The 25,377-nt window shown below is 40.0% G+C and overlaps 1 protein-coding gene across 6 annotated transcripts in view; it reads left to right on the plus strand.

Annotated features, from left to right (window-relative positions):
• The first annotated feature begins 308 nt into the window (after positions 1–308).
• Positions 309–25,377, plus strand: part of ZNF148 (zinc finger protein 148) — a 129,921-nt gene continuing 104,852 nt past the window's right edge. For 2 of the 6 annotated variants that reach the window (XM_019922642.3, XM_019922646.3), the window contains exon 1: positions 316–506. The gene's annotated coding sequence lies outside the window, so the exon portion shown is untranslated. Of the gene's footprint in view, positions 507–814; positions 1,379–15,246; positions 15,393–25,377 lie in introns of those variants that run through there. The other 4 variants (XR_012331491.1, XM_019922645.3, XM_019922643.3 and 1 more) reach the window with 4 other exon arrangements.

Raw genomic sequence — 25,377 nt, forward strand, 5'->3', positions numbered from 1 at the left:
TGAAGGCGGACCCCCGTCTCATAGACATTTCCTCAGTTCTGGTCTTTTTCAAATTGCTTTCCTCCCAGCCCCAGCCCGAAGGGACCCCGCGGCTCAGGGCCAGCTTCCCCGGCCACACTGGGCTGTTGACACGCAGGCGCCGGAATCGAAGCCACGCTGGGTCTTCCCAGCCCGGTCGCCGGCCCATGGAGAGCCGGCGCCGCCGAGCGCTTCCCCTTGTGCGGGGCTTCCCACAATGCACCGCGCCGGCAGTGGCGGCGACCGCGGCGGCGCTCTAGCCGCGGCATGTCTGCGTCTCTACTGCTCTGGGAGGAGGAAGAGAAGGAGGAAGAGGAGGAGGAGGAGGGGGAGGAAGAGGAGAAAGGCGCAGGGGTGGGAGCTGTTGCCGAAGCTGCCACAGCAAAAGTTCTCCCCCCTCCCCCCATCCCCTCCTCTTAAGGCCCCTAGAAAGGTTGAAGCTGCCGCCGCCTGCAGTCGGTGACCGCGCGACTCGGCACCCGCCCGCGGTAAAGCGCTCGGCCTGGCAGGCCCGGGCCCGGGGGAGGGAGGGGGAGGGGGAGGGGGCGGCGGGCGGGGGGAGCGCGCGGCGGTAACGGCCTGACCCGGGGGGAGCGGGCCGTGGCGAGGCCGAGGGTGGCCAGGGGACCGGCCGAGGCCGAGGGAAACGCAGGAGCTGGCTGGGGGACGGGAGGAAGCAGGGCGCGGATGGTGGGTTGGGGGTTGAGAAAGGATAATGACGGGGGTGGCTGAAGCGAGAAGGCGGCTTCCGAGGCCTGAGGGGGGTGTCAGAGGTAGGGAAGGAGGTGGGATGGTTGCACAGGGTGGCCAGGGTGCTGGGTGTGGGTGTGAAAAGCTTAGGAAGACACCAGGTCTCTGATCACCGTGCCTGGTGCAGTGCTTTATGCACCGCAGGCCTCAGTCACTGTTGCTGCCTGAATGTGTTCTTTGGGAGAAGGGAAGGGCAGGGGTTGGAGAAAAGAGAATCCTTGCAGGAAACGTAGTGGGAGCGTGCACTAGGAGAGAGGCCGGAGGGAAAGATGCCGGGTAGGTGGAGGAATGCAGGGGGTGGCTGTGGAGGAGTCTTGAGGATTCTGGGGGGGTGTTCATTGTGCAGATACATTAGGTATTTCGTTGTGGAAAGAACTGAAGCGTTTCTAAGGAAAGAAAAGAAGGGATATAAGGAGTTTCCCTGAATAGAAAGGGTAGGTTTGAAGCAGGAGGGAGTGCTAAATACTGGAGAATATGAAGAGAATGCATGATAGAATAGACAGATGTAGCAGAATTAATAAGTGTTGGCCCAAGGACTAAAGAGTTATTCCAGATGGGCCAGGATGGCCTAGTTCCGAACCTGTTTGGGCTCTTCTGTAGATGACATTCGGTAAGTGCGGGTACCGGCAGTGGTTGGGGTCACTGATAATTAGACCTTAGGCTGTCGTTTGGTCTGAGACATTTTAGACCTGCACGAGTGAATATGAGAATCTCTAAAGCAGACCTTAAGAAAATGCCTGGCCTACAGGGATTCTCTAGGCCATGGAGTTTAGATTTTAGCAATTTTGAAATATTATCACTTACCAGAGGCTGGGTGAACTCTATGCTGGCAGATGCTGGAATGGAAATTACTTGACTTGGCGGTTTTCTTCACTGCCCAGCTTATCTGGTCCAAGAGAACTGTTGCCATATTATGCAGCTTGGGTTGCAGTACACAGGGTTATAATTAATGGTGGGGAGAATCCATGCTTGGTGGCCCTTCTTTGGAGACTCGATTTGTAGCTCAGGTTAGTCTGACTGGATTGGTTCCATAACCCTGGGGCTGGTGGGAGATCTTTTGCCATTCGCTATTCCTGAATGGATACTCTCGCTGAGGCATGGTGGTATTGAAGAATATACATCAGCCTACAAAGTGTGGGCCTGCAGAATGGAGGATTAGGATATCTGTTTTGGTCTTAAGTTGCAAGGAGGTCAGGACTGGTTGTTTTGAGGTCTAGGAGAACCTGAAGAGACTGGATGATTCTAGAGCCAGGTTGGAGGGAGTACTAGCATTTCCCTATCAGGAAATGTACCCAGGCTGTTGGATTTGCTGAGCTCACACCAGACTGGATTTTGAAGAGGGAGCTCTGGGCTAGAACCATACCCTTAAACTGTATCTGAAAATTAGTCACCTTTTATATTATTAAGAAAGACTATATACACATTACGTTGTTATGTTAATTAATTAAACTGAAGAGAGGGTAGTATGAAAAACCCTTTTATGGATATAGAGGGTGGAGGGATTAAAGGCGAAGACAGAAATTTGGGGGAGGGATGGGAAAATTCAATCATTCATTCTTTCAGCAAATAACTCTAAAGGAGAATAATTTAGCATTTGAGTAGATAGGGGCTTTTATTAAAATTTTTCTTATAGAAATAATCCAGGATTATTTTTAAAAGATTTGGAAAACTTTCCATGTCAGTACATTTGGAGTTATTCGTTCTTTTTAAGGGCTTCAATATATTACATAGTAGCATGTACCCATTTTTATTGTCATCATAGTATGAAGAGGTCTGTTTTCCTCCCCCTCTTTGGCACTGTATATTATCAGTTCTTTTAATTTTTGTAAGTTTAATGGATTTAAATAAAGTATATCATTATTTTTCTCTCCTTTAAATTATATGAAATGATACATGTACATAATTTAAAAAATTGTCCTGAGGGAGCTTATAATGAAAAGCAATAACCCCTGTCTCACCTGTCCATTGCAGTCCCACTTTCCAGAGACTACTTTTAATCATTAATTTTTATAATTCTTATCATGCTTTTCTCTAGGTCTCCAAGTAATATGCATGTACTCTTATTTCTTGATTGATCAAAATGATGTTAAAAGAGGAGTCAAGTGACTTCTTACTATGAGTGGAAAGGATTTGTGTCACTGTCATTATACCTTTTCTCCTATTCAAACTTTGATAGTTACTATTTTAGCTTTTTAATTTGATGTCTTTATATCTTTAATATTCTTAAAGAAAAACATTTAAAATTAGACTGGTAAAACTGGGTGATATGATTAAGGGAAGTTTGATGGATGGACCTTTAGGAAAGACTAGGTTGTAGGAAATAGCATCTTTGCAGCATAAGTGTTGCTGGTTAGAGATGAGGAGAAGTTGCTTGGCAGTGATAGTTGTTCATCTTGGAAGTAGTTACCAGGTCAACTGTGCAGAATTCTTTGACAGTCTTCAGGAGAGTTTCAGTGTGGGGAGTCTGGGAATGGATTAAAATGATCCTTGATTGTTCTTTCCAGGCTTCTGTGGCAATTCTTATGTTAAGGAAGGAATGGATTGGTATGAATATGTGTTTCTTCTTTGGGGAGGAGAGAGGGAGGGATGGGGAAATTTGATAAGAGGGAGAGAAGGATGAGGGACAGGGTATGATGGAGATGGTGATAATTTTGTGGGAGGCTGAAGAAAAGGTAAAGAATTCTGAGGACATTTGGATATGGTTGACTGTGAAGGAGATTTTTACAGTGGTGAGACAGATTTGTGGCAGTCTTTAAGGAAATTAGCATATTTAAGTCACTAATAAGTTGGGAATATGGTGGAAAAGAGCATGCTGCTCATGTATTATGATAGATCCATAAAATATTGGTTTTTGAAATTTGGTATGAGGTACAACGTCCCTGAGTCAGGGTGACAGATATTGGGAGTATAGAAAGAAAGATGTTGCTCCTCTTTTCAAGAGTCTTGTTTAAGTAACCCCACCTCTTGAGAATCTTCCTTACTTTGAATAAGAACAGCATTCACATGTTGATTATACAGTGCTAAATCTTATATTAGTTTATGAGAATTATTTCTCTTTGTTTTACAAAGGTAGCTAGATTGTAACCTGCTCTAGAGCTGAGACTTTCCTTAATCTCTGGGGAAACTCACAACAGCTTGTTTTTTTTCCCAATTAATTAATTAATTAATTTTTTGGCTGTGTTGGGTCTTTGTTGCTGCGTGTGGGCTTTCTGTAGTTGTGGCACATGGGCTCAGTAGTTGTGGTGCATGGGCTTAGTTGCTCCGTGGCATGTGGGATCTTCCTGGACCAGAGATCGAACCCGTGTCCCCTGCATTGTCAGGCGGATTCTTAACCACTGCGCCACCGGGGAAGTCCCAGCTTGATTCTTAAGTGCTTAGTAAGTACTTGTTGAATGCTTGATAGAAAGTAGTGTTCACCATTACTGATGGTGGTGGGACTGTGTGAAATTGCTGAGCACTATGGAGGTATTGCAGACAAAATTGTGTGCGTGTGTGCGTGTGTGTGTGTGTGTGTGTGTGTGTGTGTGTGTGTGTGTATGTATGTGAGATAGTGAAGGACAAAGGGATATCTGACTGGGGAAGGCCTTTAGATATAAGGGAAGGCAGAATGGATTAGAATGGAACTGGAACTATCCTGCAGAAACACCTAATGGGTGGGACCAAAGGTTCTCTTCTAATCTGAGGCTAGTTTAATCTGAGTAAATCTGGTCTGGAGCTGGGGGCTGGTTTAATTTGGATTTTCTTACCTTAGGCCTAAATGACTGTTTAGAGATCTTTAGCTGTTTTAAGAATCTGTCTGATTTAATTTGTTTTTAGAATAATAAAGTGTTAGATGAAGTTTCTTCCCTCAAGGAACTTATGGTATTTTTATTCTTTTAGGGAAGACATTTGTGAAGTAATTCTATAACAGTGTAAGATTTCAGAAATTTGATTTTTTTCTTTTTTCCCACAGTTCCCTGGCTCTCCCACAGTCTGCGTTTTCCCCATAATTCTCCATTCTTTCCTAAAATTCCCTGTCCCTTCCACTATTCTTTTTCCTCCCAGAATCTGCATCTCTTACAATTCCGCATGTATCCCAAAATTCCCTTTCTTGCCACTCTATCACAATTACCCCTTCTTTCACAAAATTACCCATTCTTTCTCCAAATTCCCTATTATATTCCAGTTCTTTCCCTCCCACAATTGTTTCTCTCCCACATTCCTCCCATCTCTCCCACAATCCTCCATTCTCTCCCACGATCCTCAGTTCTTTCAGAAAATTGATTTTTTAAAACAAGTATCAAAAGTATACAGTACCTCCAAATGAGGATTTTTGTATTTTGGTAGTCACTTTCAGTACTAGTGTTAAAAACATTTTTCGAACACCTTTTCTGATTTATCGTCTAGCATATTATATACAGTTTACTTATATATTGAGTTCCTATTGTGTGCTCTTGAGGGGAGGGAGTCTATAAAGGTGAGTAAAACGTGGTCCCTATTCTCTAGGAGTTCATAATCCCTCTAGGATGGCACAGTTACAAGTAATGCAAGGCATAGTGTTATTCTGAATGGTCTCATTGGTGACAAATCTTTTTAGTTTGAAAGATTTGATTTTTAGAAATGTTGAAGATCTGTCAGTATCAAGTAACATGAATAAAGAATAGTTTTGGTTTAAATTTAGTTAGTCACAGAAATGGGGACGATTTTTATTTATTTATTTATTTATTTATTTATTTTTGGCTGCATTGGGTCTTCGTTGCTGCGTGCAGGCTTTCTCTAGTGGCGAGCGGGGGCTGCTCTTCGTCGCGGTGCACAGGCTTCTCACTGCAGTGGCTTCTCTTATTGCAGAGTACGGGCTCTAGGTGCGCGGGCTTCAGTAGTTGTGGCTCACAGGCTCTAGAGTGCAGGCTCAGTAGTTGTGGCACACAGGCTCTAGAGCGCAGGCTCAGTAGTTGTGGCGCGCGGGCTTAGTTGCTCCGCGGCATGTGGGATCTTCCCGGACCAGGGCTTGAACCCATGTCCTCTGCATTGGCAGGCGGATTCTCAACCACTGTGCCACCAGGGAAGCCCAGGATTATTTTCTTGATTGACTTATTAACTAACTTTGGAAAGTACTCCCAAAGAGGAATTTGGAAGTATTTTGAACAGTGGCAATAGCTTCACATGTAGTTAGTTAGGTACTAGATGAATTTTGGTTAAATGCATCAGATGGTTGGATAGATGGAGTGAATAAATAAGTGGTAGCCTCCCAAGGTAACTATTTTAAAGAGGACCACACTGATTTTAATATGTAAATAAATTCTGGCTCTGTTAACAGTTCATTACTGTGAACAAGGTAGTTTATGATTAAGTTCCCACATGAGTTTTACAGACGGTAAGTGCTATAGGAGTTCAGAGAATGGAGAAATGAGTATTGGCTAAGGTTTGGGGAAAGGATTTAAGTGTACCGTACTTTAGCTGGATATTTGAAAGGATTTCTTAGGGATCTCAGGAGAGGAACTAAATTGCTCCAAATTTCTCTTGCAGCCCTAGAATGAACCTAGAGTCTGGATCTATTTTTGTCTGAAGGCTTTCTGCCTATTTCATTTTAGCTACTCCTACTGGTTGGTTCCTTTTCAAATTCACCTTTGCTGGGTAGATTTTGAGCCCCCTGAAACAACTGGTGGCGGGGAGCAGCTCTATTTCCATCTATGTCTAGTATAACTTGTAGTTTTTCCATTTTTGAGCCTGTACCCCACAAATGACAAATGACTATTTCATTTTAGCTACTCCTACTGGTTGGTTCCTTTTCAAATTCACCTTTGCTGGGTAGATTTTGAGCCCCCTGAAACAACTGGTGGCAGGGAGCAGCTCTATTTCCATCTATGTCTAGTATAACTTGTAGTTTTTCCTTTTTTGAGCCTGTACCCCACAAATGACTTGGTCTCTGTGAGTGAAGAGTATGAGTCAACTCGGCTCTGTTTCCTGCATGCTTTTCTCAAAGTTGCTTTCTGAATTACAGGATAGAATAGACAAGAGAATTGAGGACATGTGTCCAGTAGACACATGCTTGTTGAATAAATAAATGAATGAATGAGAAAGTGTCTGAGGTAATTTATCTAAATTATCTGTATGTTTTGTTTGTTTCAGTTTATTTATTCATAACCTGCCTTTTTCTACAAAGGGTTTAATGGGGCTGACAAAAAATATGTATACCATAAATGAATTGAAATAACTGAAGTCTAGTTGAAGAGAAAATGAAAGAAATATCTGTTTAAAGAGTATAAGACCTATCATTATGGATGTTAGAGAACTAAGAATAAAGTGGAAGATAAGCATTGGAGAAGGAAAGGTGTTATTTGATGGAAAGTATGATTCTGAAAGAAGAAAAAGGTTATTGATATATGACAGGTTATGGTTAGAGGAAAGCAAGGGAAGATTGAAGGTAGAGGATTATTGGAAATGGCTAATTTTGGGAGAAGATGGTAAGACTGTTTGAAGGATGAGAGTTTCAGAAGTTTGGAATGTAGTGGAAATTATTTATGATTTTGATTTATAACTGAGGTTTCAGAAAATAATAGGATGAGTTTTTTTAGTCAACAGGTAATGCACATTTGTTATATGCACAAGCACTGTTAGATGCAATCAGAGATACATCCTTTGGGATTTATATTCTAATAGAGGGGCTGGACTTGAGCACAAATAACTACACTATGATCACAAATGTATTATGAGAAAAATAATGTTAAGTTAAAAAGTGGGAAAAAACATTTGATTAGGGGAAACCTGGGACTGCATTTAGTAGCATGGAAGTGGCATTTTAGCTAGTCTTTGAAGGGATGGACAGGATTCTGACTGGCAGAAATTATTAGAAAGCATTCCAACCCAAGGGATTAGCAAAAGCAAAAGCATGGAGGCGAGAAGCCAAGGAGATGTGAGGAATAGTGAGTTGGTTTTAATTTTTTTTTTTTTTGGTTTTAATTTTTTTACTATGATCCACAGTAAGGAAAACATGTCATATCTTGACCTAACGTAGGCATGTATGAATGTTTGTGTATATGTATAAAACAAAAGGTTTCAATAACAATAACTGTCCTTACCATGTTGGATGCACTCTATGTTTTCTATTATTCTGTTTGGCTAAAAAGAAAAAAAGAAAAGATGGCTGTCACTCATTAAACTGATTTCACGATGAACTAAATAATTGATCATAACCTGTAGTTTGGAACACAGTTCATGAATAGGGCATACTTTGATATAAGATAGGAAGGCTCAGTTGGGGTTGGGTTGAAAATGGATGGCCTTGAAAGCTAAGCTGAGTAGTTTGTATTTGATGTGACATAGTGTTGTGCTTGGTAAGCAAACAAGCTGGGTTTTAGTTTTGTCCCTTCTATTTACCTCCACTATGATTATGGAGAGAATTACTTCCTTCCTGAGCCTCAGTTTTCTCATCAGGAAATTGATAATCATTATACCTTCTGGCAAGGGTTGCTGTGAGAATTAAAATATGTTAGTCTAGGATTTAAAGCACGCGTAGAGCTACTGAACTTTTTTTGAGTAGAGAATTGAATCAAGGACTGTATATTAGATACCTTAATCTGACGATAGCTATACCGTACAGGATAGATTGCGGGCAGTGTGGTGGTAGAGTATTTGCAGGTGAGAAGCCCAGTTAGGAGGCTACAGGAGAAACTAAGAAGGGCTTGAATTAGTTTGATAGCAGGAGGATTAGAAATGAGGGGGTGAGATGTGACTGGACGGAGAGAGGAGGGGAAGATGCCTAGAAAATTAGAGTTGGGGAAAGAGTCAAAAGGCAGCAACTGAAATTGGGTTACATCTTTGGGTAGTTTGGTAGGGTAGATTAGAATAGATAGTTACAGTTTCTTGCATGTAGTGGGTCCTCAGTTGTTTGCTGAATGATTAAATATGTAGGGTGAGGAATGCATTGTGAGTGAAGACAGCGATAGATAGGTTTGAGAAGGAGGGTTTAGATTGGAGGTTGCTTTTGATGGTCTGCCAGGATTTATTAATTCAGGAAATATTTTTGTATACTTACTGTGTGCAAGGTTCTGTGGTAGGCAGTGTGAAGGATACACATTTATATATGACATAAACATGTTCCTATTCTTCAGGAGCTTATCCAGGGACAAAAATATGTACACATATGTCTATGACAGAAGTACTATGGCAGGTTCAACTTTGTGGACGAATTGGTACGTAGCTTAGAGCTTAAAGGATAAATAGGATTATAGTAGGCATGATGAGGGTTGGCATTCCAAGGGGAAGGAGTGATATGAGTGACAATGAGAAAAATCCTGGATATGCTGAGGGATTGGTGGTCTACATTAGCTGTAATTTAGGGTTCATGTTGATGAATGGAGGAGAAAATAAAGCTGTAAAGTAGACATCTAAAAATCCAGACCAAACTGGTTTTTAAAAATTTGTTGAGAAATAACTTATATAGAATGCTCTCCAAGGGGGGAAAGCGGAGCGGGTGGGGTGGTGGTGGTGGTGGTATGAATTGGGAGATTGGGATTGACATATATACACTAATATGTATAAAATAGATAACTAATAAGAACCTGCTGTATAAAAAAATAATAATAAAAACTCAAAAAAAAAGAATGCTCAAATCTTAAGAGTACAGGTTAATTTTTTCTTTTAGGTTTACATTGATGTAATCACCACCCAGTTCAATACAAAGAACATTCCCAACATCCCAGAAGGTTTCCTCATGTGTCCCCTCCAAGATGATCTCTCCTTCAAACAAAAGTAAACTACTGTTCTGACCTCTATCACACAGAGTAGTTTTGTACGTTTTTGAATTTCATATTAGTGGAATCATACTTCTGTGTCTGGTTTCCTGTGCTCACCATATGTCTGTGAAATTCACCCATGATATGTGCAGCAGTAGTTCATTCTTTTTCATTGCTCTGTGGGGTTCATTATGTGAATATACCACAGTGTATTTATCCATTCCATGATTGTTGGAAAATTGAGTAGTTTCTACTTTTTGGAAATATAAAGAGTTTTAACTTGACTCAGTATGTAGTGGAGAGCCACTGATGATTTCTGAGTGCATTTAAGAATACTAATCTGGTGACCTGTTTTGTTTTTTTCTCTGTTTTTTGCAATGAGGAGAACCTAGTAACTAGAAGACTATGACAGAAGTGTGAAGTGTTGAGAATCTAAGTTGGGATAGTGGTAGTGGGAATAAAAGGAAAGGGATTGATGTAAGAAATAGTTCAAAGAAAGAATTGAAGGATTTGATGGCAAATGGGCGTTTGGGAAACAGTGAAGAAAAAGAGAAAAAGAAAAGTTAAGGGAAACTCCAGGACATTTAGTTTGGATGACTGTGAGAATGGTGGTGCCGTTAAAAGAAATTATTGGATCCATTAGCAGAACCATTTTGGTGGGGAAGAATGGCTACTTTGGTTTTAAGACACATTGCCCAGTATGGGAGGCACCAGTGGAAGTATCTAAGGAGAGTTATCTAGCTAGAGTTAAAAATATTGGCTTCGGCTGAGGAAAGAGTTCCAGTGGAGATTTGGGAATGTGTACATAGAGTCGGTAATTGAAGCTACTAATTCTGGGTTTGGTAGGGCGCTGATGGCCGTAAAATTATCTGGATTAATGATTGAGGTGTTAATTGAAGCAATAATTGAAGAATTTAGTGTAAAAGCAATAATTATATATTCTAATTTCTCAGGAATAAATTAGATTGTAGCAGAAGGCGATGGTTTAAAAATTATTTTGGGGAGCTCGGGGGGAAGATATCCATATGAGGATAGAAAATGTAGAAACAGGGTAAGGGATGAAACCCTGAGGGGGAGAGAATTGGAGATAGCTCCAGGACAGAACTTGGGAAAAATACCCACTCTTTGCGCTAAGAAAAGGACTAGAAATCACTGGAGAGAGAAGAAGCAACTACAGAGACCAGAGTAGAATCATGTGTTACAGTGATGTAAATCAAAGGAGGTGGTTCAAGTGTCATTGCCAAAGAGAGGATAAGAACTTGGGTGGTGGGTCATAGGATTTGGTCATGGAATTGTTTTTTGGTCTTCAAGAGAGCAATTTGGAGACCAGAGTGCATAGGGTTAAAGGGCTAAGTGGGTTGGGAGAATATGGAAGCATCGGCTATAGGAACTGTATTAAATTTATTTTAGGAAGGAGGAACAACTCTTTTTCCGAAACTGAAGGCAAGAAGTAACAGATGGATGAAAAGATACAGCATTTTAGAAGCTATAAAGAAGATTTGATTACAGGTGGAGAAGTTGTGATCTGAGGGAATTTTATGGAAGAGATCGAGTATTTGATGAGATTAAGATATGATATGAAACTGATTTGGATTAGTCAATGAGATGGAGAGTTGTATTTAGAATAAGTCAGTTGTAGAAGATTTCATAGGTTTCTGGTGGCGCTTAACACCTACTGTGTAGGTGGCGAAAAAACAGATGGTGAAGGTTGTCTCTCTTTGGGGAGATGCATGGTGAATGTAAATGGGACGTCATGATATTCTGGAGAGGGCAGTATTAAAATGGCTGAACAGATTTAAACTGTGTAGGGAGATAAATGAAGCCAGAAGGAGGTGAAGAGCAGGTGTAGACCTAGAAAATAAAGTAGTTGTGGTTAAAAAAAAAAAGATCTCTGAAGTTACAATCCTAGTGGTACAGCACTTCCAATTGATGATCTGTTTTCAGTATATATGTGTGGGTTGCTGAAGTGCAGATGAAGGTTTTAGGAGTTTAGGAAGGTCAACGTGCAGTTCTTCAGCACCTCAGTCACTGAGGATAATGGCTGAATATGGGACAAAGTAGAATTGAAGTCTTTGGGGAAAGAAGGTGGGAAGGATTCTGGAACCTGGTAGGTGTTGCAGATGGAATGGTTTGAGTAATGTGAACTGCAAAGAGATTTTTTAGTGATAGAAGAGCAGCGGGAGTGGCCTTGTGGAACAAGAAGAAGCAGTTGGTGCTTTTATCAAGCTGAAGGAGTAGGAGAATGGATAGCTAAGTCCTGAGAAGCAGATTGTTCAGGAAAAGCCAAGCTTGAGATAAAAGGAGGAGGTATCCAGACAAGAGATGATAGTGATCTGAATTGTTGTGGCATGGTGATGGAGATAAAAAGATGGATTTGTTACATTCACCAGTTCTTTAAATTTTTTATAAATAAATTATACTTGCAAAATCATTTCCATTCATGTGTAGTATACCGAGATAAATTCAACTGAGAGATATTCGTGGATTAGAAATGAGACAGTGAAAGAAAAAAAATGGTGAGGTGGAGGTGTACTAATACGAAAGGCAAAAGACAAGGGGTAGTTTGTTGACATAGAACATGGATAAGCTGATAGGAGCTAGTAAATGGATAGAAATGAATGAGGAGGTTGGAGTTGCCCTGAATAGGAATAAGAGTAAGCCGAAGAGGACAGTGAGTAGCTTGTAACAGAGAAAATATGGAGAAAACATAATGCTACCTAGGAAACAATGCCAGGACCCTATTCCATCTCTGTGCATGTAAGGACATGCTATCCTTGATGCTATTGCTATCCTTGATGTTATTATAAAGGTGATAGTATGTCATGCATAACTTTTTAAAAAAATAACATGAATGATAGAAACATTGGGATCTTTGATCTCTACTTGAGTGCCTCAAAAGCACATCAAACTTTGTTTGCAAAAATTGTGTGGTGATAATTTGTATATGTAAAGAGGTTCAGGTAAAAAGTGGAAAGAATGGGGTGGATGGTAAAAGGAGGTATCCTAAGGGATCTAAAATGGCTTCTATAGTTTTTTTCTTTTTTTTTTTTTGGCTATGACTTTTATCTCATATATTTCTTAGTGTTCTTAGGAGGGTGGCCTGCTCTGGTTTTTCATTTCATTTATTATCTGTATAGCTATGCGGTTCTAAATATTCTTTCTTATTTCTAGTTATTTATTATTTATTGAACATTTCTAAAGGAGCTGTCATGCCAATTCCAAAACCAAAATATGGCTAAAACTTAAACATTGCTTCTTTTTTTATTTTGTTTTATTTTATTCTTTTTAATTAATTAATTTATTTTTGGCTGTGTTGGGTCTTTGTCGCTGCGTGCGGGCTTTCTCTAGTTGTGCCGAGCAGGGGCTACTCTTCGTTGTGGTACGCAGGCGTCTCACTGCAGTGGCTTCTCTTGTTGCAGAGCACAGGCTCTAGAGTGCAGGCTCAGTAGTTGTGGCGCACAGGCTTAGTTGCTCCATGGCATGTGGGATCTTACCAGACCAGGGCTCGAACCTGTGTCCCCTGCGTTGGCAGGCGGATTCTTAACCACTGTGTCACGAGGAAAGTCCCTGTTTTGTTTTAAATCTTCAGCATTATCACGTCAGGGCTTGAAACCTTCATCATCTTCCATTGATGGTGTTTAAGACCTAAACCAGGCCTCTTATCCATTGGCTTGTGTCTCTGCTATCAAACTTTTGCTTGTCCAGTTACATAGTAGCATTGATTTTTGTCAGACTTTGTCTTCTGGCAACTTTTCCCTTGTACTATCAAAGACTTGACTCTCAAGTACTTACCTAACTGCTTTTAGAGATTCTCCATTAGTGCCTCGCTGTGGTCCCAGCAACTGGCATTTTAAACCATTAAGGGAAAAATACTGTATGCTTCAAATCCTTAGTATTTGCATTATATTCTTCACATGATAAATGAACTCTTTTGACCTCTGAGCAAATAATACTTTATGACCCTCCCTGTTCAGATCAGGGTTTTTGATGTTCTTTCACGTTTCTGAGAGAGAGCTTATTTAGTGGCAGTGAGAAACATACGACAAAGCACAAAATATATAGTATTGGTTTTCCATCCTATTGCAGCTTTGCTTCAGAATTAGTTCCAAAATCTAGCCCTGGGTCATTCATCTTTTTTTTTTCTCTTCTTTTATTTCTACATTTAGTCAATCACCAAATTTAATAATGAAGGACCTATGGAGACCACCCAGAGCTTTGAAGGCCTGAGACAGCCCAGGGATGTCGCTTTATTCAGTTCACAACTTTGCTGTAATCTGCCAATAGTCTAGAATTGTTTCTGGGACCTGCCTTAGACATAGCTAGGCCTTGGTGAGTGGGAGATATTCTGAATATTTGAGTGGATTGTGTGGGTTAGACTAATGATGGATATCTTAAGGAAGGTGTGAGGAATGATTATTGTGGAAGTGGAGACAGTATGTTTTAAAATGATACATTAATTTAACATAGATAAATGACTTCACAAGACGGGGGATGGATGCCTGAAAATCTTGGTTGGTGTGAAGGAGTTTACCTTGTAAATTTGAGAGGAGCCAATATATAAGGGATTAGAATGAAATACACACTTGATGTTTTGCAGGGTCCCCTATATACTTGTCAACACATACATTAACACCTGCATGTGTAGATACATATAATGGTAGAGATAATGTGTTAATCTGATTAGGTTCTGTAATTAGAGTCTTTGGGGAAATGTATGGTAGTCTTGTTACGAGTGATTCAAATGAATTGGTAGAGAATATTTGGAAAGATCATTAAGTTATTGGGGTATGTTTAGGAAATAGATTTTTCAGTGACTTTGGTGCCTCTGGAATAGGTTCACAAAATTTGAGGGCAATTTGGAGCAAATTTGTGTGTTAAGTTGGAGAGTGTTAGCTTTGAGGGAATGTAGGAACAAACAAAAAATGCAGTATTTGAGAAAGTTATTTATGAATTGATTTGGTAGATGCTGGTAAAATGATAGAAGTTACTTGTGGAGAGGTTTTGTATAAAGTGGGAGGTGTAATGGAAGGGATTTACGAGAAAGCTTGTTACTATTAGAAAAGTAAATTTCAAAGGGGTAAAATTGGTAAGACGGTTTAGGGAAGATTATTCTTTTGGGAAAATGTGGCTCATAGGTTGAAAACAGGAAGGCAAGAGAAAACTAAAATGAGTAAACTAAGGTGTAGAAAAGTAAGAGGAAGAGGAAGGATTAAAGAAGAGGTTACTGAAAGAGATTTCTTATTGTAAGGAGTGTTCTGTTGGATACTACTTTTGATAGTGGTTCGGTAAGGAAAGGGCCTTACATGTCCCACGGTACGTAGGGAGGAATTTTACCAAGGATAATTAAGTGTAATAGTTTTATTTCCTGAGAAACCCGGCAAGTAGGGAGCCCTCCGGTTGGGAGCCCAGGCCCTCCCGGGCGGGATTTTGCCGGTGCTCGGCTCGGCGGCGGGCGGAGCTGAGTGGGTGGTGGGCCCAGAGCAGCCGCAGCTGCCTGCGAGCGCGGCCGAGCAGAGCCAAGCCGGGCGGGGTCGGTCCGGTGGGCCGCGGGCCTCGGGAATCCGTGCACCCACGGGCCCTCGGGGGGCGCTCCAGCAAGTGAGCAGGCCCCGCGCGGCGCGATGGGGGCCGGGAGGAGGGGCTTCCATGAGCGCCCGAGCAAACCTCCGCACGCGGCTCGCACGGCTTCCTTTTGTTGTGTGTACGTGTGTGTGTGCGCGCGCGTGCGTGCGTGAGTGCGCCTGTGTGCAGGGAGGCGGCGGAGGAGCGCCGAGAAGCTGGGGTTTTTCCTGCCGGGGTGGCTGGCGCGCCCGGGCCACGGCGGGCGGTGGGGCCTTCCAGACACCCGTCTTTCCGGTCGGGGCCCGCGGCGCGGTCGGGGCCGCTTCCCCCAGCGAGATGGCAAACTTTGTGAGTGGCTTCTCGGCGGCTAACAAGTGTCTGCCTGACAGCAGGAGCCGACGGACGTTAATTGACACCCTCCTTTCCGACCTAACCCTGTTTTTTTCAAATCTTATATTGGACTGTATTGTTTACAGTTTTATGGTGTGCGAAAAGGTCAGACGGGTAACTTGGGTGTACTAGACAGTTTTTTTACTTGGTATCAAGAGAAGAAAATGTACGCTTGTATCCGTATATTGGCGCTACTAAAACCTGCATGTTTAGTGGTAAGAACAGTCCTAAGGCCTTTCCAGAATTAGTCTGTAAGGGCAAACTTTGGCTCTCCAGACTTTTTGAAGCACTGATTACAGTGCCAGGAAAGAGCTACTTGTGTAGTAGACTAAAAACTAGATAGTTAGGAAATGCAAAAGTTAAAGCCCTTCCCAAGAGCTTGAATTAAAAACAGCTTTTTTTGTTATACATAATTATGATTTGTGTAGTTTGCATATAGAGTTTTACACAATTGGGCATGGCGTGATTAAAAACAGCGTTTCTTATTAATTTTATGAAGGGCAGTTGGTAAAGGCACCACACAGTTTTGAAATTTCAAGTATGTTAAATGTTGCTATAAATAAAATCCTATTCAGATTTTTAGATTTAAGAAATCTAAAAATATGTTTGCAGTTGTCCTTTGGGTGCAGAAGGAAGTCCTGGGTTTCTCGGTGCTTGTTTCTGGGCAGATTTTCAGTATTGTCAGCGTGAAATGGGTGTAGAACCTTAACCTGAGTGAATAATTTGCTTGAGATTACCAGTCTGTTTGCAGCTGGGAATAGACTCTGGGTCTCTTATTCCCAGTCTGGTGACCTATCCAAGAATAGACTAAGGAAACTGGGTATTTGTCTGTTTGGTGGAAAATATGGCTGAGTTGATTTTATAGTGAGTATTAGAAGAGTCAGAAAGTGAATGTGTGAACGTTTAATCTCTGTTGTAGCATTTAGATGTATGTAGTTTCTCCACACTGAATGTCTTTGGCCTTTATTTAAATACATAAAGGACTTGAGGATATTCCTCAGTGTTACTTTTCATGGCATTTTGTAGCACATTTACATTTGATTAAAACAGATAGATGCTTATTGTATTTAACTGTGGGGGGATGTGTTTTTCGTGTGGGTATTTTCAGTGTTTGAAGAATACACTGAAATACAAGTTAGTTGGTAACTTGAGAATGTTTAGCCTCCTCACAAAAGCTAGGGAGAGGAGGAATTATGTTAATTTCAGATTAAAAAACCTTTGGCCCTCTTTATTGAAGATGTTTACAGAGGTACAGATGGAATACCTGTGAATTTTCTCCTCTGCTTTATATACTGCTATTTTCATTATTATCACGACATTAGCTACAATTTGTTCATTCCTAGCCTTTCTTATGCCTTTCCTCCTATGTCACAAAAACATTTTCTCTTCTTCCTCCTTCCCGTCTCCAAAGAACTCTGGAAATTTTTAATCTAATACAGTGATTCTCCACGAGAGGTGGTTTTGGCAATGTCTGGAGACGTATTTGGTTGTCACGCTGGGGGGATTCTATTGGTATCTAGTGTGTAGATGCTAAACATCCTACAATGTGCATGGTAACCCCCACAACAAAGAATCATCCAGTGCAAAGAGTTAGTAGTGTTGATGTTGAGAAGCCCCGATTTAATTGTGGAGAATAATATTCTGCCTATGAAAGTTATTTGTAATGTAATTGGCATCTCTATATCACATCGGTTATAAATCTTTTCTCAGAGTTGTCATTAGAATGATCATGGGTAAAAGGTTAGGAAGTATATTTTAGAGCATCAGTACATAGGATTTTGGAGCTGGAAGATTAACAAGTATAACTCTTTCCTGGCGGTCCAGTGGTTAGGACTCCATGCTTTCACTGCCGGGGGAGCGGGTTCGATCCCTGGTTGGGGAACTAGTATCCGGCAAGCGGTGTGGCGTGGCCAAAACCAAAAACAACAACAACAACAAAATACAAGTATAACTCTTTCAGTATGTAGATAAGGAAACCAGAGTTTTAGAGAGATTGTGACTTACCCCGAGGTCCTACAGATAACGTGGAGTTCCGGTTTTGTTATTTCTATTATAATTCAATTTTAATTTACTTAATTAAAATTAATTTTAATTATTACTGAGGGAAATGGTATTTTATCATTTTTGCTTGATAAATTTAAATAATCAAGCTAAAATTTTAAAAATTGCATCATGGGAATCTCAGTATCCACTAAATTATTGTTGCTTTTTTCAGATTCGCACATTGTTGAATTCTTTAGCATGGTTTTGTAACCATTATGACCTTTTCAGCATCTGCTTTTGTAAAAAAAAGTTTAAAAAGTTAAAAAAGATCACATACAATTTAAAAACAAAACAATTGGAAGTTAATTATGATACCGTAGGCAACATGCAAATGCAAACCCAACTGGAATTGTTAAAATGTCTTAGGGTGTCTTGAACTTAAGACATCTGTTCTGTTTTGTGAAGATCACTATAATGGTCCGTTATTGTGCTGATTGTAAATCTATTCCATCAAGATCCTTTTGGTTAATTTTAGAAAAAGATATTGGAACTTTCAGGTGACATGTAATTGGGTGAAATATAAATTGGGTATTTAGATTTAAATTGGGTATTTCAAATTAAGTGCTGTATTGTTAGAAAGAACTATCAGTGGAGTTCTTTTTAAGTTTAAAATTTTTTTCTGTGGTGCTACTTTTTAAAAATGAGAAAAACAAGTAGGACAAAAGACTATATGAGCAAAGATTTCTCCAAAAATTGTTTTATATAAGAAATTTATTTTATAGAAAAAATTTAAAATGCGTATTAGCAAAAAGAGTAAAATCACTAACTGGAAGAAGCTGCTGTTAATATTTTGATATACAGCATGTTATATTTCTGTTAACCTTTTAATATGAAAAATTTAAAAAGGTGAAAAATACAATAGTATTATGAACCTCTATATACCAGTGACGTAGCCTCAACAGTTAGCAGTTAACGGACAGTCTTGTTTCATCTGTATCTCTGCCCTCTATTTCCCATCTCACATAATTAAAAAAACAGCAACAACTTTATTTTGAAATAATTATAGACACAAAGGAAGTTGCAAAAATAGTAGAGTCCTGTGTATACTTTACCCAGCTTCCCCCCAATAGTGGCATCTTCTAAAGCTCTAATAAGACATCAAAATTAGGAAATTGACATTAGTATACTACTGTTATCTGAATTGCCAAACTTAATCAGTTCTCACCATTTTTTAATCCTAATTCATTTGTGTGTTTATAGTTCTGTGTGATTTTCTCCTATGTATAAATTCATGTAACTACCACAACAGCGAAGATACAGAACTATTCCATCACCACAAAGCAAGTCCCTCTTGCTACCCTTTATATTTGCACCCTACCCCAAAATCCCTCCCTGTCCCCTGGTGACATATTTTCCATTTCTATAGTTTTGTCTTTTCAAGAATGGTTTATAATGGTATATTAATACATACTTTGTTTAATCATTCAGCTGTTGAAGGACTTTTGGTATATTCAGTATTTTGCTATTAATAATAAAGTGGTTATGAACATTCATGTACAGGATTTTATGTATAGTTCTCTGAGATAAATGCCCAAGAGTGAGCTTCCTGGGTTGAATGGGAGGCCATGTTTTTTTGTTTTATTTTATTTATTTATTTTTGGCTGCGTTGGGTTCTTGTTGCTGCATGCAGGCTTTCTCTAGTTGCGGCGAGTGGGGGCTGCTCTTCGTTGTGGTGCGCGGGCCTTTCGTTGTGGTGGCTTCTCTTGTTGCGGAGCACGGGCTCCAGGTGCATGGGCTTCAGGAGTTGTGGCTCATGGGCTCTGGAGCGCAGGCTCAGTAGTTGTGGCTCACGGGCTTAGTTGCTCTGCAACATGTGGGATCTTCCCAGACCAGGGCTTGAACCCGTGTCCCCTGCATTGGCAGGCGGACGCCCAACCACTGCGCCACCAGGGAAGCCCCCATGTTTAGTTTTATAAGAAATTTCTAAACTGATTTTCAGTGTGGTGTATCATATTACATTCCCATCAGCAATGTAAGAGATTTTCTGCATCCTTGCCAGCATTTGTTATTATTGCTATTTATTTTAGCCGTTTTGATAGCTGTATAGTGATATCTTACTGTAGTTTTAATTTGCATTCTCTAATGATATTAAACGTCTTTGTGTGTACTTATTTGTTGTCTGTACATGTCTTTTGCTCATTTTTTAATCAGAATGTTTTTTTTTAACTTTTGAGATTTGAGAGTTCTTCATATATTTTAAATACAAGACCTTTGTCAGATATATGGTTTGCAGACATTTTCTCTCAGCCTATAGCTATGATAAGCTACATCTTCTTAAGAAGGTCTTTCACAGGGCACATTTAAAAAAAATATTTTATTGAAGTATAGTTGATTTAAGTGTTGTGTTAATTTCTGCTGTATAGCAGAGTGACCCAATTATACATATATATATATACTTTTTCATATTCTTTTCCATTATGGTTTATCACAGGTTATTGAATATAGTTCCCTGTGCTAGATAGTAGGACCTTGTTGTTTATCCATCCTATATATACTGGTTTGCATCTGCTAATTCCAAACTCCCAGTCCATCCCTTCCCCACTTTCACTCCCCCTTGGCAACCACAAGTCTGTTTTTTATGTCTGTGGGGCTGTTTCTGTTTAGTAGATATGTTCATTTGTGTTGTATTCAATATTTTAGATTCCACATATAAGTGATATCATATGATATTTGTCTTTCTCTTTTTGACTTACTTCACTTAGTATGATAATCTCTAGGTCCATCCATGTTGCTGTAAATGGCATTATTTCATTCTTTTTATGGCTGAGTAGTAGTCCATTGTGTATATATATCACATCTTCTTTATCCATTCATCTATCGATGGACATTTAGGTTGCTTCCATGTCTTGGCTCTTGTAAATAGTGCTGCTATGAACATGGGGTGCATGTAATCTTTTCAAATTATAGTTTTTTAATTTATTTTAATTATTTATTTTTGGCTGCATTGGGTCTTTGTTGCTGTGTGCGGGCTTTCTCTAGTTGCAGTGAGCAGGGGCTACTCTTCGTTGTGGTGTGCGGGCTTCTCATTGCGGTGGCTTCTTTTGTTGCAGAGCATGGGCTCTAGGCGTCCAGGCTTCAGGAGTTGTGGCTCGTGGGCTCTGGAGCGCAGGCTCAGTAGTTGTGACACACAGGCTTAGTTGCTCTGCAGCATGTGGGATCTTCCTGGACCAGGGCTCGAACCCATGTCCCCTGCATTGGCAGGCGGATTCTTAACCACTGCACCACCAGGGAAGCCCCAAATTATAGTTCTGTCTGGTTATATGCCCTGGAGTGGGATTGCTGGATCATATGGCAACTATCTTTAATTTTTTGAGCAAACTTCATACTGTTTTCTATAATGGCTGCACCAATTTACTTTCCCACTAACAGTGTAAGAGGGTTCCCTTTTCTCCACACCCTCTCCAGCATTTATTATTTGTAGAGTTTTTAATGATGGCCATTCTGACTAGCGTGAGGTGGTACCTCATTGTAGTTTTGATTTGCTTTTCTCTAATCATTAGTGATAATGAGCATCTTTTCATAGGGCATATGTTTTTTATTTTGATAAAGTTTGGTTTATTTTCTTTTATGGAACATGTGTTTGGTGCCAAGCCCAAGAACCCTTTTCTTTAGGTCTTGAAGGATCTCTTCTTTTTTATTCTAAAAACTCTATAGTTATATGTTTACATTCATCATCCATTTTGAGATAATTTTGTATGTGGTTGTGAGGTTTAGGTCTAGACTCTTTTTTTGGCATATGGATGTCCAATTGTTCCAGCACTGTTTGTTGAAAAGGCTATCTTTCCTCCATTGAATTATTTTTGCCCCTTTGTCAACTAAGAATTCATTTCATAGACCAGTTCATTTATTCTATAACCAGTTCATGGTTATAGAACTATTTAGATTATTGGTTTCATTTTGGTTTAGTTTTAGTAATGTGATTTTGATAAATTGGTCCATTTCTTCTAAATGTCCAATTTAAAAGTATAAATTTTTTTGTAGTATTCCCTTATTATCTTTTTAAGTGCTGTACAATCTTAGTGATATCCCTATTAAAATCTTGATATTGGTGATTTGTGTCTTCTCTCTTTTTATTTTTATTTGTCATGTTTGAGGCTTTTAAAATTTTTGCTTCATTGATTTTCTCTGTTTTCCTATTTTTAATTTCATTGATTTCTGCTCTTCATTGTTTCTGTTCTGCTTGCTTTGGGTTTATAGTTTGCTTTTTTTTTCAAAGTTTCTTGTGGTAAGTAATTAGGTTATTGATTTGAGATCTTTCCTCTTTTCTTTTTTTTAAGATTTTTGTTTATTTTCTTTTTTTTTTTTTTTTTGGCTGCATCGGGTCTTAGTTGTGGCAAACGGGGTCTTTGTTGAGGTGCGTGGGATCTTTCGTTGCGGCACAGGTTCTCTCAAGTTGTGGTGTGTGGGTTTTCTCTCTCTAGTTGTGGTGTGTGGGCTCCAGGGCACGTGGACCCTGTAGTTGTGGCGTGCAGGCTCCAGGGCGCGTGGCCTCTGTAGTTTGGCTCAGTAGTTGTGGTGAGCAGGTTTTAGTTGCCCTGTGGTATGGGATCTTTAGTTCCCCAACCAGTGATCGAACCCACGTCCCCTGCACTGGAAGGCAGATTCTTTACCACTGGACCACCAGGGAAGCCCCTCCTCTTTTCTAATGTAAGCATTTAGTGCTATAAATTTCCTTCTAACTACTGGTTTAGCTGCATCCCACATATTTTGACATGCTGTGTTTTTATTTTCATTCATTTTTATGTATATATTTAAATTTTTTCTTTGAGATTTCCTCTTTGACCCATGGACTTTTAAAAAGTGTTCTTTACTGTTTTGTGTTCACAAGTTTTCCTGTTGTCTTTGTTACTGATTTCTAGTTTGAGTCCATTATTGTCAGATAATGTACCTCTTGTATTATTTCAGTTGTTTCAGATTTGTTGAGGCTTGTTTTATGGCCCAGGATATAATCTGTCTTCATGAATGTTCCATGGGTGCTTGAAAAGAAATATGTATTCTGCTTTCGTTGGGTGGTGTATTCTATATATATCAAGCTGACCTTGTTGGTTGGTTGTGTTAATACAGTTTCTCTGCTGAAAAAAAAAGAGTTGTCATAGCTTTTCCATTCTTTTACTTTCGATGTACGTTACTGAATTTCTTGTTAGCAGCATATAGTGGGGCATTTCAAAAATCTACTCTGCCAGTCTTTCTTGTTTCGTCTGTTTAGACCATCTGCATTTAAGGTAATTATCGATAAATATTAGCACTTAAATCGCCATTTTATTATTTGTTTTTTGTTTTATTTTCTCTGGTTTTCATTTTTTTGTTTCTCTTTTCTTGCCTTCCTGCAGATTACTAGAACATATTTTAGGATTCTATCTTTCATAATTTGTAAAAGGTTTATTTATAATGTTTTTGAGTCTGTCTTGTATAGTTTTCGTAGTGGTTGTTGTAGTTATTACCTAATGTATATATGACTTATAACAGTCTCCTGGTATCAGTATTTTACTACTCAACTGAAGTGTGGAAACTTTACTTCTCTTTTACCTTTTTACCTTCTTGACTTTTAAATATAATTGTTTTAAGTATCAGTAGTAGTATAATTTTTGTTTCTGTCAGTAAGTATGATCTAGAAAACTAATGATGGAAAAGATACCTTGTTGTGTATACTTGTATTTCTATTCTTTTTCTTTTTTTACACATTTGTTTATGTTTAAAATTATTTATTTTTGGCTGCGTTGAGCTTCATTGCTGCGCGCGGGCTTTCCCTAGTTGCGGCGAGCGGGGCTACTCTTTCTTGCAGTGTGTGGGCTTCTCATTGTGGCAGCTCCTCTTGCTGTGGAGCATGGGCTCTAGGCGCATGGGCTCAGTAGTTGCGGTGCACGGGCTTAGTTGCTCCATGGCATGTGGGATCTTCCCGGACCAGGGCTTGAACCTGTGTCCCCTGCATTGGCATGCAGACTCTCAACCACTGCACCACTAGGGAAGCCGCTCTATTCTTTTTCTTGTTTGGAAAATTTTCTTCAGCCAGTCTCTATGGGTAGGGTTGCTAGTGACATAGTCTTTTAGTTTTTCTTCTTTTGAGAACGCTTTAAAAAATTTCTCCTTTGTTCCTTGCTGTGGTCTGAATGAATTCTCCTAAAATGTAAATGTTGAAATCCTAATGCCCAATATGGTGGTATTGGGAGTTGCGTCCTTTGGGAGGCTGTTAGGTCATGGGGGAGAGCCCTCATGAATGGGATTAGTGTTGTTACAAAAGAGGGAGCTCTTTTGCCCCTTTTCTGCCATGTAAGAATACAGACAAAAGTCTGCAGTCTGGAAGAGGGCCTTCACCTGACCATGTTGGCACCCTAATCTTGGACTTCCAGCCCCCAGAACTGTGAGAAGTAAATTTCTATTGTTTGTAAGCCATCCATTTTGTGGTGTTTTGTTATGGCAGCCTGAATAGACTAAGACATTCCTGAAGAATAGTTTCACTGGGTATAGAATTCTTGGTTGGCAGTTCTTTTTTTTTTTTTTTCCCTAGCATTCAGAAAATATTCTGCCACTTTTTTTGGCCTCTTTGGTTGAGATGAGAAATCTGGTGTCATTTCAGTTGTTGTTCCGTTATAGGTAATTTTTGTCTGGCTGCCTTCAAAGTTTTTTCTTCGTTTTTAATTTTTGAACATTTAATTATGATGTGTCCTGGTGTAAATTTCTTTGGGTTTATCCTGTTTTGGGTTTGCTCAGTTTTTTGGATCTGTAAGTTTGTATTTGTCACACATGTGAAGGTTTTTGCCATCTTTTCTTTAAATACTGTTTCAGCCCCTCTCTGTTTCTCCTCTGTTTCTGGGACTCCAGTGATAAGGATGTTGGATCTTCTGTTATTGGCCCACAGGTTCCTAAGACTCTGTTAGTTTTTTCAGTCTTTTTTCTCTCTGTTTTTCACATTAGATTAATTCTATTTTTCTGTCTCAAATTCGGTGATTCTCTTCCCTGTTATCTCCATGGTTGTATTGGGCCTATCCAGCAAGTTTTAAAGTTTCATGTTATAGTATTTTTTAGTTCTGTAATTTTCTTTTGCTTCTTTTTTATAACTTCTGTTTCTTTGCTGAGATTTTCCATTTTTTTCACGTGTTTCAGGGGAACTTATAATTAATTGTTGAGACATTTTATTATGGTGCTTTAAAATCCTTTTCAGGGCTTCCCTGGTGGTGCAGTGGTTGAGAATCCGCCTGCCAATGAAGGGGACACGGGTTCGTGCCCCGGTCTGGGAAGATCCCACATGCCGCAGAGCAGCTGGGCCCGTGAGCCATGGCCGCTGAGCCTGCGCATCCGGAGCCTGTGCTCCACAGCGGGAGAGGCCACAACAGTGAGAGGCCTGCATGCCGCAAAAAAAAAAAATCCTTTTCAAATAATTCCAACATCTGACTCATCTCTGTATTGGCCTTGGTTGATTATCACTCATGTTGGGATTTTCTTGTGTCATTTTCTGTGTTATATATTACGTTAGGAGGCTCTGGTCCCTATTTACATTTTTTATTTTAGCATGTGGTCACCCTGTTTAGGTTTAGTGTACAGGTCTTGGCCCACTTTTATGACTTTGGTTCTAATGGCAGTTTAATTTTCAGAGCCTTTGTGGTTGGCTTGGTTTATCTGATCCTCTTGGGGCTCCCACTGGTCCTTACTGATGCTGCCTGAGAGAATAGAAGACATGGCCTCCTATCAGGCTTTTGGGTGTCTCTAAATGGGAGAGGATTGTGGTAGGATCCTCCTCCTGGTACCCACCTCAAACCCCCAATTCTTCCCTGTCCCCATGTCTCTGGGTGAGAGGGAGAGTCTTGGCACAAACTGAGATGTTTGCACTGGCTGGGTCCCTGAGTTCTGCCCACTTGCCTCAGTATTTCTAGGTGGGAAACAGGAGTCTCAGGTCATGTGGCGA

This window comes from Tursiops truncatus, chromosome 4 (genome assembly GCF_011762595.2).
Source record: "Tursiops truncatus isolate mTurTru1 chromosome 4, mTurTru1.mat.Y, whole genome shotgun sequence".
Classification (NCBI taxonomy): domain Eukaryota; kingdom Metazoa; phylum Chordata; class Mammalia; order Artiodactyla; family Delphinidae; genus Tursiops; species Tursiops truncatus.